The 10,073-nt window shown below is 45.7% G+C and overlaps 1 protein-coding gene across 1 annotated transcript in view; it reads left to right on the top strand.

Annotated features, from left to right (window-relative positions):
* The first annotated feature begins 1,914 nt into the window (after window positions 1–1,914).
* The window catches only part of Rph3al (rabphilin 3A like (without C2 domains)), a 117,983-nt gene continuing 109,824 nt past the window's right edge, over window positions 1,915–10,073 (top strand). The window contains 1 exon segment of the mRNA XM_027924456.3: window positions 1,915–1,986. The gene's annotated coding sequence lies outside the window, so the exon portion shown is untranslated.

Below are 10,073 nucleotides of genomic sequence, written 5' to 3'. Positions count from 1 at the left end.
CTGGCCTTTCCACGCGCAGGCACTCTGTGAGCAGGTCGTCCAAGACTGCCTCTGGTCACTGGCACCACTTGGCCTCTGGTCACTGGATCCAGGGACTTGGTTCTGATGTCTGCATCAGGCTTTCCTCCCTGCTGGGGTTTGAGTCACTTCCTAATGCTTGACTTGGCTCAAGGCTTGACTTGATTTTACTGTCACCTGCAGTTTCTGAACTGGTCCATCCAGCCTAGGGTCCTGCCAGGGGAAGGACAAAGTGGACAAGCTGGACCCTGACAAAAGAGGCCCCTCTCTTGCATTGCTTCTGAACTCAGAGCACCTGCAGCTCAAAAGTGGTTCCGAGCGCACCTGGTGGCTGCCTTTTGCAAACTCAGTGACAAGGTCATCACCTTCTCCCTTCCCTAGGATTGGCAGCGACTTTTTCTTTTCTTTTCTTTTTCCCCCAATGTGGTGTCGCAGATGGATCCTGGGCCTCCTATACAGTAGGCAGGCGACCTCCCATGGAGCCCCCTCCTCAACATTTGAAACTATATGCTGGGAGCCATTAGCCAAGTAGGTATGACAATTTCCTTGCCAGCGTACCCCATGTTGCTGACATGTTGCAGCGACATTGAATGTAGGTGACCTTGCTCAAGGACCAAGGCAGATTAGGGTGTTCCCGGTTTTAAGATAATCGTGTTTAGGGCGTTCCCAGTTTAGGTTCCAGGTTTAAGGTTTAAGATTATTCCACCTGGGAATAGGGCGTATCCTGCTGCCTGAGTTCCCCTTGCGTTCTCACGGGATTCAGACAGTATATTTTGGAGATAGAAGCCCAGTGGTGGTGGATTTGGGCAGAGAACGTGGATTTGGGCAGAGAACGTGGATTTCCCCAGAACGTGATTGTAGATGGCTGGTGTGAGTTCGGGAATAAAGAGTTGCTGTTTGAATCTACAAGCTGTGTGGTGGCTCCTGATTGTGTGCCCAGCCAGACTGCGGCATTTGTGCCCAGCCAGACTGCGGCAACTATAGAATCTTCAAATGAAGTCCTACTGGAAGCCTGATATATAAAGCAGACAGAAGCCACGTTGCCTGGGTTGGGTTGGAATCCCGCCCCTCCTTCTTCCCACCTCTGCCCCCATGAGGGACCTGACACTCCTGGGGCTCCTGGAAACCCAGTTTGAGAACCCCTGGGTGACTGCATCCATCAGTCTCTCTCAGGAACACCTGTTTTTATCCCCCTTAGGGACAAGGTTGCCAATGTTGTGTTTTTCTTATCACCAAAACATTTGCTTCCTTCGCTGGCTTGTTCCTACTATGAAAAGGTCAGTAGGGAGGTCCTTGTCACCTTCCTTCTCCCTGCAGGCAGATGTCAGGGGGTAGGCGCTCCTTCGCCATGCGAGCCCTCCTAGTTTCATTACCTCGGCGAGGTGTTCTGGGGAGGCTGTTCCATTCACAGTATGGGTCAAGTTATCTGTGCCTCAGTTTACCCTCTTCCTGAGGAGCCATACCAGACAGGTCCCTACCCCTGTCAATGGCGGCTTTAGGGAGTTTTGAAATGCTGACTTGCTGGGCAGAGCTACTGCCTATGATGAGTGTTTTAGAGAACTTCCTAGAAAATGTGCCCTTCCAAACCACCGCCCCCCCAAAAAAATCTTGAATTTCATAAAATCTTATTAGAGTGATAAAAGAAACGACCCCACACACCAAAAAGGATGTAAAGATTCCCCAAGAAGACCTTGGACATGTCCTGCATCTTTTGTTTTACAGACTGTGTGGTGGCAGGGAACGGCTCTGGGGTAACCTTGGCCAGGCTACCATCCACCAAGGAGAATCCAGGCCTTGGTTTGGCTCCAGCTGGGCCTTCCTGGTGGCCGCCACTTATTGACTTAAGTGTGAGTGATTCAGATCTGCATCTGGAGCACCTGGGTCACCCCTGACAACCGTGTGGGAGGGAGTGCGCCCTTGTCCTGTCTGGGGCTCAGCAGGGCCTTGCCCAGCGGCTGTGGCTTCCTGGTAGGTGTTTTTCTGGATCTCATGGCTCTGAGGACCCGGCAAGATGGCTTTGTGTTTTCCGGAGCCTGGGGCCTAGTTCCTGCAGAGGTTCTTCCAATACTTTCCTCCTCCCAAAGGGAGAGGGTGTGGGTTTGTGCTGAGGAGTGTCTGGTTAATTATTGACTAGAAACTTGCTTTTCTGGGTGCCCCAGGCCTTGCTGCACAGGAAGTAATCTCTACACTCTGCCCCATCCTTCAAATTACCCCAGGGGACGGGTAGATTTGGATTTGGGGTGCAGGTGAAGGGCTCCCATGTTTTGGTCAAAGGTTAGTAGCAGGTGGGTCTGGGCTCAGGCTGGAAATGGGAGCCTACAACTGAGCAAACGGAAATGTTCTATCTGACGATTACCTTGTTGCATGCCATGCCGGTTGTAGGGCTGTAATAGGGGCAGCAGGATGTGTGTGTCCCAGTACTTGAGATTGTGACAAATCCCCACGTAGCCATGAGACAAAGCCAAGCCCAAGGACCACAGAGGAGGCAAAAATAAACAGGCAAAAATAGCATTTCTTAGAATGTGTGAGGAATTGAAATGATACAGACAAGCGTTTAAAATATTTTTTTAAAATATATTTTTAGTTGTAGATGGACACAATACCTTTATTTTTTATTTGTTTATATTTATGTGGTGCTGGGGATTGAACCCAGGGCCTCACACCTGCTAGGCAAGCGCTCTGCCACTGAGCCACAACCCTAACCCCCAAGTTTAAAATATTTTAATGATTATTTTCATATGTATTAGAACATAACTTGTTTTTTAAATTTGCTTCTTATGGCAAATGACAGTTTTATGTTTATCATGCAGCTATAAGATTTCCTTTGAAAAGAACTTTAAGGAAAAGCTGAGTTGATGTAAAGGAAAATATTGAGTGAAGAATAGTACAGGAGCCATGTGATGGTGGCAGGTAGCATATAAATGCCTGAGATTTGGGAACGATATACTAGAAGATTCAGAGATGAGTAAAGCAAAGATCTCTTAGAAGGTCCACTGAGGTGGGGAGGAATAGGACCCACGAGGCTGAGAGAGGAGGGGAGTCCGAATGTCCAGGTCCGGAAATATGGGTGTGAGTTTTGGCGTGATCCACTATGGTTGTGACAGATAGTTCTATCAGGACAGCAGGGAGGGTTTGGACTAGAGTGTTGAGGACCATCCATCTCAGGATTGGGCTCTGAATTTATTCAGGAGGCAGCGAGAGCCAGGGCAGGTGTTTGAGGAGGCGAGTGTGTCTTGAGTGTCCCCAGGGAGGCTTGTTTATCTGCGATGGGTACCAATGTTACCAGCTCGGTGGATTCTTGTGCTCTCCATCAGGAGAATCAGATAAAGGCACAACTGTGACAGGAACAAAACCTTTTATTGGGACCTCTTGCTTGAGCAGAAGGGAGACACAGCATTGACTGAAAAGGTGTCAAACAGAGTGTCTGGACAAGGGACAGAGCTGGTTTTATTTATGCAAAAGGGCCACTTGCAGAGAGTTTGAGTATTTGAACTGGCTTTGGGGGCATTTTCTAAGGGTTTTCATTGTGAGTCCCGTGCAGGCGCCTCAGCTTTGAAAGAAGGGTGGTCAGTCCCAGATGTCACATCTGTCCCTGTGTGATCATCTTTGCCTTGGGATAGGGATGAATTGATGCAGCTTTAAGAGAACACACAGGTGGGGAGTGGAAGAAAACACAAATTGTGAGAGTAACAGGTTAAGGGTGCAGGGAATTTGCTGATTGTGTGCCTCCTGAATGGTTTTATCTTTTCTGTTGTTTATTCTTGGAGCATCATGACGGGGGCATCCTGGCTTTAGTGATGCTCCTGGTATTTGAGGCCACTAAAGCTGTTAGAGCATGCGTGAGCAAGAGGGTAGGAAAAGGCACATACCCTGCTCTTCATAGCTAACAAGCTGTGAGTGAAGGCCCCCCCGGGGGGGGGGGCACTTCCCCTTTTCAGAGGTGGCCTGACTGTCTCATTAGGACTGGAGGCCGGATGACCCATTGGGGACCCAAGTAAAAAAGGGTATTAAGAGGTCAGTCTAGGACCATGCCCACCTGGCCTGTCTCCTTCCTGCTGGCTCTGGCCTGCAGCCCAGACACATTGCAGAGAGACAGGTCTGAGGTAGATGAGCCAAGTCTTGGTCTGTCTGGGAGACAGTGGAAGCTGGGCAGGGCTGCAAGTCAGGGGTTGTGGATAGAGGCCTGGGACAGGGGGTTGGAAGGAGGCGGGAGGAGTGGCCCAGTGACCTGTTCCTGGTGCCTCCTGGCCTAGCACAGAATGTTCTGGAATGTTCTGGGGGAAGCGGGTGGAGTCAGCTAGAGGAAACTCCTCTCTGGGTCAGAATTCTTGTAGGATCAGGAAGTGTGCAGTTTCCTGCCTTGGCCTACAGCCCTGGGCCAGGTTTCATTCATCAGCAGGGCCTGGAGTCATCTGGGTCACTTTTTTTTTTTTTTTTTTACTCTCCCATTTCTCATAGAGCAGAGAATCCATCAGTCATTCAGACACAACTTGGCTTAAAATATAGGGGTTATTCATTTTTTCCCCTTTGAGAGCCTACTATGTGCTGGATATTGTGTTTGGAGCTTTCTTTCTTCTCCCCTTTCATCCTGGACAAACCTAGACAGGGTGGGGGACATTTCACTAGTCCTGGATGATACCGGTGAGTCGCAGCCTCTGACTCCAGACTCATCCCCGCCTGTTGTCTGTGGTAGCCAGACTGTGGACAGGATGTCTCCCTTGCACAAAATACATTACTGTTCATGCTTCCTCTGTGTGGGTAGGGGGCTGCCCTCCAAAACGGGGTGCTGGCAGCGCCCTTCAGCATTCTGGTGGGATGACCTGAGTCATGCTGTAAGTAAGGTTTAACTGCTGCTCCCAGAGTTACATAAGACCAGAGGCTTATATAAATCCGTTTTACCTGAAGACGCTTCTGGGAACATGTCGCTTAGGGCAGGAGAGAAGCATTCTTTGAATTTTAAAATAATAACTCTCATTGGGGTAGAATGTGAAAACTTGACCTTGGAGGCATTTCCTTTTTGGATTGGCTGTTTCTGGCCACACCCCTGGGCCTGGCTGTTGGGGGAGGTTGTGTGTAGTGGGCGAGGGGTGTTCCTGCTCACTTTCTCTCTCGTTGGTCTTACTTGGGGAAGATTTGAAAATCGGGGTGCAGAGTTCCCTGAGCATCTCAGCTCTGTCCAAAGTTGGTGCCAGGAGCTGTGACCTCCCTGCAGTGATTAACCTGCCCCAGGGCTTTCCCTTCCTGATTAGCTGAGTTCCTGGATCAGTTTTCCGTTCTAAAATTTGGAGAAGAGAAGGGGTCTGGTGGGGGGGGGGCCCTTCCTTTTGCACTTCCTTCTGGCATTCCTGTCCCTGGGACGCCTGACCTTTGCCTGCCAGGATCCTACCTCTCCTCTGAAGCCCCGGACACCAGACTCCTCCTCCTTGAAGCCCCTGTCCTTTGGCAGCTCCGGCTTTTATTAGCACGATTATCAGGTTCATTCGGGATTCATCCCCCCTGAAGCATGTACTGGGTGTTCAGAGCAAGCAAAATAGAGGTGACCCCTCTCCCCGGGAGTCTCAGGGATGAACAGATAAACAAAGAAATAAATGCACAGATTCAGATTATGATCTATGTCATGTAGAAGAAGAATTGGGAGTTTATGCTGGTGACCTTTCTATCTTCTGCATTAGGCTGTTTCTCCAGTGAGGGCCACATACTGGGATCAAGTGGATGTTAGAGAAATAAAGGCGCAAACAGCATGCACATGCTGCGGCTAGCCCCATGCGGTTGTGAATGGACACAGAGCCTTCTGGAAGAGTGACCCACTGCTCAGACGCTCAGGCGCGACGCTAGCCGCGAGGCGAGGACCTTTCCCACCCATGAAGGCTGTAGTGGGGTTTTTATTTTTCCGTGGAGAAGAACATTTAAAAATTAGGAACAAATTTCCACTGGGCCTGGTGGCGCACACCTGCAGCCCCAGTTACCTGGGAGACTGAGGCAGGAGGATCCCAAGTACAAGGCCAGCCGGGGCAAGTTAGCAAGACCCCGTCTCAAAATAAAATAAAATAAAGGGCTGGTTGGTGGCACAGGGGTGGAGCACCTGCCTGGCATGTACAGGGCCCTGGGGTTAATCCCCAGTACCACACACAAAAGTTCCATTGATGTACATTGGAGTACAGAGTTCCTCCTAAATACAGGCTAGTTCCCCCAATTACCCATTGTTAACATTTTACCTGGGTATGATACTTTTATTACAATTGATGGGTCAATATTGATACATTATTATTATTATTCAAATCCATAGTTTACCTTGGTTTTGCTCTTAGTGTTGTACATTCTGTGGGTTTCAGCAGGTGTGCAAGGATAGGTATCCACCATTGTGGTGTTACAGAGAGACATGGTTTCCCAGCCCTGAAGCCCTGGGATGGGAACCATGATTCCTTCCCTCTGTCTCCAGATCTCTGAATTTCTTAGTCTCCATAGTTTTGCCTTTTTCAGAATGCCACACAGTTGGGATCACATAGTATGAAGTTCTTTCAGATGCTTCTTTCACTTAACAGTATGTTTAAGAGGGTTTTTTTTGTTGTTGTTGTTGGGGGGGCGGGTGGCTTTGTTCCATTTAATTTTTACCTGGGTATGATACTTTTATTACAATTGATGAGTGAATATTGATACATTATTTTTGTTTCTTGACTTGTAACTTATATATCTATTATTTCACCAAAATTTCACAGGCAGGTATTACATATTGGTTCTGAGCTCCTAATTGCTGAAATTGTGAATTAAGGTTTAAGCATAATTGGGTCATTACTGTGGCACTGCCAAAACAGGTATATCCAGTGGAATTGCTAGGCTTGCTAGGCATGGTGCCACATGCCTGCAATCCCAACGACTTGGGAGGCTGAGACAGGAGGATTATAAGTTTGAGGCCAGTCGGGGCAACTTAGTGAGACCTGGTCTCAAAAAGAAAATAAAAGGAGTTGTACTGAAGATATAACTCAGTGTAGAGGTACCTGGGTTTAATCTGGGGTGGGGTATGGGAAACTGTGGAACCTGCTTTCATAATGTCACCTGTGGGATGAACTTCCTAGAAACGCTTTACTAAAGGAAGACTTAAACATACAATCTGATCCAATGACAAAGCCTTAGTCCTCACAGAGAAAATGAGTCCTCATATAAATTGGTACCTATGACTCGGAAATATTCCTAGTCTATCTCCATGAATAAAAGAGCCAATCCTGGAGAAAGGACCATAAATGAAATGAGGACAAGCCATTTCATTACTGCTCTCTAAGATGCTGGTAGGATGAAGGCTTATTTTGGTATTTCTCCAGCTAACGAATAAAAGTCTAAAAAAAAAAAAAGTCAGGAAAAAATATATTCCCTTTGGGCTTTAAAATTCTATTCATGAAACCAGGCGCAGTGGCACATACCTGTAATTTCAGCTACTCGGGAGGCTGAGGCAGGAGGATCACAAGTTCAAGGGCAGCCTTAGCAGTTCAATCTCAAAATAAAACAAAAGGGGGGCTGGAGGTCGTGGCTCAGTGGTAGAGATTGCTTAGCATGCACAAGACCCTGGGTTCAGTCCCCAGTACTGAAAAAAGAAAAGATTCTAGTTCCCTGCAGGTGGTATTCAGAATGATGAAGAGAATCAATGATTTAGCATGTGTAAGAGTTAAATACCAGGGAAGACAGGGACAGAGTGACGGTGGCAACAGGAGACTGGATCAGGTAGCTGGTGATCAGTGTTTGGGGGCTTATATGAAGCATACCCTGGGGATATCTGAAAATATTTGGAAGGGGATTTGAAATGACAAGAAGCCCATGTATCAAATGACTTCTGCTCTTAATAGATTGTGTTCCTTCAAGATGAGGGAAATAAAAACTGGCGCTACACACAGATGGAGAAACATAGGGTGATTGTATTTTGGGTTTTAAAAAATTGTTGTTGGTTGCTTTGTTCATTTATCTATTTGTTTTTATTGTTGATTTAAATTTTTGCAATGCTAAGGACCCAACCCAGGGCTTCACACATGTTATTTAAGTGTTTTGCCACTGAGCTACATTCCCAGCCCAGGAAGATTGTATTTTAAACAACAAAAAAAATTTTTTTGAAAACATCTTGTTCCTTATAATATAGCTGATCATATAGGCTTTTACATAAAAGAGCTAATTTGTTATTAAACATCTGCCTTGGTTTTTACCACTATGATTTCTCAAATGAGAGAAGGAAGCAGAGTTCTGTAATTCTCAAAAGACAACCGCACACCCGTAATCCCAGCAACTCCAGAGGCTGAGGCAGGAGGATCACACATTAGAGGTCAGCCTCCACAGCTTCGACCCTGTCCCTGTTTCAAAATGAAAAATAAAAAGGGCTGGAGTGTCGCATGGTGGTAGAACACCCCTAGGTTCAATCTTCCATGTGGAAAAAAAAAAAAAGCAAAAAACGCGGGGCACTGTCTGCTTCCACAGTAGGGTTTATTTGTTTTGCTATTCCTTTCATGCACAGTGTGTTAAACGTCAGTGACTTTGTTGTCAGTTCAATGAAATAAAGATGCAATCAGCAGCAGAGTCTAATGTTCTGAGTTGTCCCATGGCGCCTTCGCTTCAAAGTGGACTAATGGGATAAAATAGATTCCACTTTCTCTTTCTTGTTTAGCAAAGACGAATCACTTCCCAGCCGGAGCAGGGGAGATGAAACCAGTAACATGACCTCAGCCCGAACAACAGTGTCGCTAGCTCATTTTTATTGCTGATTATATTTCAGTGTAGAGGTACATTTTGTTTATTCACCGGTTGAAGGAGATCTCGGTAGCTTCCAAGTTTTCACAATTACAAATAAAGCCGCTACAGGCATCAGTGTGCTAGTTTTCCTATGGACATAACTTTCATTTCCATACCAAGAGGTACATTTATTGTGGATCATATTATAAGAATTCCTTCTTTATCCATGATTTTTCTTTTATATTTTCAGTTACTCGTGGTCAACCAAAAAGGTTACTGTAGTGCAATGAAGAATTAAGATATTTGGGCACGCCCAAATATGATATTGGTAGAGCACGCCTGTAATCCCAGCGATTTGGGAGGCTGAGGCAGGAGAATCATAAGTTCAAGGCCAGCCTCAGCAACTTAGACCTTAGAACCTGTCTCAAAATAAAAAATAAAAAGAGCCTGGAATGTAGCTCAGTGGTAGAGCACCCCTGAGTTTAAGCCCCTGTGCCAAAAGAAAAAAAAAAGATAGAAAGAAAAAAAGATATTTGAAAAGAGATACACCACACTCATAGTTTTTTTGCAGTATATTGTTAAAATTTGTTCTATTTTATTTAGTAATTATTGTCATTTATATCTTACTGTGTCTAATTTATAAATTAAACTTTATTAAAGGTTTATATATTTATAGAAAACATCATAGTATATGTAGGGTTTGATAGTAAATGTGGAGTTTCCAGGAATCCAAAGCAGGTTTTAGACTATATCTCCCACAGATAAGGGGGCCACTCTTATGTTTAATTTTGTAGGAAACTGTTTCCAAAGTGGCTGCAGCATTTTGCAGTGAACAAAGATTCCTATTGTTCCTCATCCTCACCGGCATTTGATGTCTTGTTTTAGATTTTGGTAATACTAATAGGTGGGTGGTACTATCTCATTTTTTGTTTCAATCAGTAATTCTCTAATAACTCATGATGTTGAGTTCTATGCTTGTTTGCCATTTATATGCCATCTTTGATGAGCTAGCTGTCTTTGGTGTTGGGAATTGAACTCAGAGCTATGTGCATGCTGAGCCAGAACTCTGCCACTGAGCTGCACCCCCAGCCCCTTTTCAAATCTTTTTTCCACTTTTAGCTAAGTGGTTTGTTTTCTTACTTTTGAAAAAATACGACTTCGCCATTTAGAATCCAATTTATTGTAATTGACTCATTTGACAGGACAGGGGGAAAAAAAAAAGATTGTCACATGTATGTGGGATAACTTTGATGGGAAAAAGTCTCCAAGTACACATATGGTTCTGTTTAGAAGAGAAGCGAAATGTTGAGAAGGTCAGGTGCCCCATGGTTAAGACCTTGAACTTGAAG

The sequence above is a fragment of the Marmota flaviventris genome, chromosome 17, assembly GCF_047511675.1.
Source record: "Marmota flaviventris isolate mMarFla1 chromosome 17, mMarFla1.hap1, whole genome shotgun sequence".
Lineage (NCBI taxonomy): Eukaryota > Metazoa > Chordata > Mammalia > Rodentia > Sciuridae > Marmota > Marmota flaviventris.
This window is presented reverse-complemented; position numbering and strand designations above follow the sequence as displayed.